This window comes from Artibeus jamaicensis, unplaced genomic scaffold (assembly GCF_021234435.1).
Source record: "Artibeus jamaicensis isolate MK-2021 breed Jamaican fruit bat unplaced genomic scaffold, CSHL_Jam_final contig_391, whole genome shotgun sequence".
NCBI classification, from domain to species: Eukaryota; Metazoa; Chordata; class Mammalia; order Chiroptera; family Phyllostomidae; genus Artibeus; species Artibeus jamaicensis.
In genome coordinates, this window is record NW_026521814.1 from 3,079,731 (window position 1) to 3,081,938 (window position 2,208).

A 2,208-nucleotide genomic window follows, 5' to 3' on the forward strand; every position below is an offset into this window, starting at 1 on the left:
CTCTCTTAAACTCCTACATCTTCTCTTTTTTAGAAAGCTAAAGGACTCCATAAAGAGTCCTTTTGCAAATGTTAAAATATGTAGACACAAAGCGCATTTTATGAGCAGAGAATAAGCTTGGAGAGGCGGTTTTTATCAAATCTTGTAATGATAGAATCTGGCCCCACCATTACCCTACAGAGGAATTTATAACCTGGGCCAGTCTCCCCAACCCCAACCCCAACCCCAACCCCCAGCTTGAGAACAGTTTTTCCTGGGCACAGCTTTATTGAAGTAGTGCCTCATCAACATCATCCTGCAGGTTTCTTTACATAGACCTTCTAGTCCTGAGTGGGGACTTGATTTACTTCTCCCCACAAGCTCTTATTCTAGGCTGTGTGGCCTGATGATCCACACTGAGTGTCATGGAACATCTTTCCTCATCCTATATTAATTCTACTGGCCAGCTCAAGTCCACTTTGTCTCCAAGCTTCCTTGCTACCCCCTTCCCTGACCCCTTCCCTTCAAAGTGCACACATTCTGCACCAGCCATTGCCCATGCCAGTCTCCTCGAATTTATTTTATATTTCCTTGAAAAATCAATTATTTTAGCTTCCCTGGCTGGACTACAATCTCCTTAAAACAGGAAAAACATCATATAATTATGGGGGTCCTTCTCGGTATTTGGCTTAATATCTAACATATAGCATATACTCAAATATTTATTGATTGGTGTACTATAGGCCATAATAGAGGAATAATAAAAAGTCCACATGTAAGTGAATTTGCTGAAATAATAACAATTATGTATATTTGTAGAGCATAGCAGTTGAGCACATGGACTTGGAGTCACACAGGCAAGAGTTTGGTTCCAAGTTCAGCTCTGCCTCTTACTGAGACAAGTCACTTAAACTCCGAGTCTCAACTTTTTCATCCATAGAACAGGAATAATAATACTTTCCTGACAAAATTCTTTTCGTGGTCAAATGAAAAATCTTGGTTAAGGTCTTTAACGTTGAATCTGTATAAATTCTCAATGATGGTAGGTTTGCATAATGTTTACAATTTTAGCATGGTCTTATATTCTTATTTAATAAAACTGACAGATCTCAATTATACATAGGAACTCAATAATTTCCAATTTATTAATGCATAAATTGAGATTGCAGACATGGTAATTTGTGTACTGTTACATAATTTGTTTTTTGATACCTGATTTATTGTATCTTTAAAATATCACATATAAGTTTGAGAAATCATTTGGCATTTTGCTGTTTCTATAGTTGGACAACTTAGATCTTATTCATCTGCCTGCTAAACTGTTTCTTTTTCATAGATGCCATCCAAAATGTTTCTGATATCCTAGTTTTTAACTGTTGTGGCTCGCTGAATTAAAGCAACTGAATTTGATACAAGTTCAGTGTTGTTTCCTTCGAAAATCAGCTCATCTTTCTAGGCTTGAGAGACTGAACAAGAAACTCCTGACATCCAAACCTTGCGGGTGTATTTTTCACCCCTAAAATTTCTGATTTCAGCAAGAAACCATTCTCCTGAATCACGAAGTTGGTGGGAAAGGAAGCATACACAGACCACACCTTGTGTCGGAAACCCAGTGCAACACCCTTGATCATGTTCTGTACATAGAGTGAATGGTGGCCAGTTTCTCTCTATTTCCCCACTATTTGTTTACCCAGAGCCCCTTTTTTCTTACTGAGGACACTGAGTTCTACACTGATGTGACTGAAGTCCCACCACAGGGCGCCTCTGGGGCTGTTGACAATAACTGTCCCTTCGGAGTGATGTGGATGTCGTCTGGGAAGTTGACAGTCCACAGCCTGAGTGCTGAGAGTGGCCTCCATCCTCGCAGTAGATGCAACAAAGAGCTCGTTCTGAATAACCTGGTAATAAAGGTATGTTGTTGTATGAAGCAAGAAGCAATAATAATTCCAAATTTGTGATGATCATTTAATTTAAATTAATGAAGGCTCAACAAGAAATTCTTGCAATGGTGCTAACTGGGACAGGGGACAGGTACATTCTAACTCATTAAACTGATTTCAGTCATAAAGGAGGAAAGCCAAATGCAAAAGAAAAAGAAAGTGGCCAGTCAGAAACAAATGAAAGACAAGAGACTAGTGAGGTTAACTCCCCAGCAATTTCATTTATTCCATCCTAGGTTTTTAACATCATGTAATCATAATTGTATGTGATTGATTCAGAATGAACATG

At 38.7% G+C, this 2,208-nt stretch overlaps 1 pseudogene; it reads right to left on the bottom strand.

The window, feature by feature from the left end:
- Positions 1-1,278: 1,278 nt before the first annotated feature.
- On the bottom strand, positions 1,279-1,838 carry LOC119034723 (60S ribosomal protein L9-like; annotated as a pseudogene).
- Between the last annotated feature and the right edge of the window lie 370 nt (positions 1,839-2,208).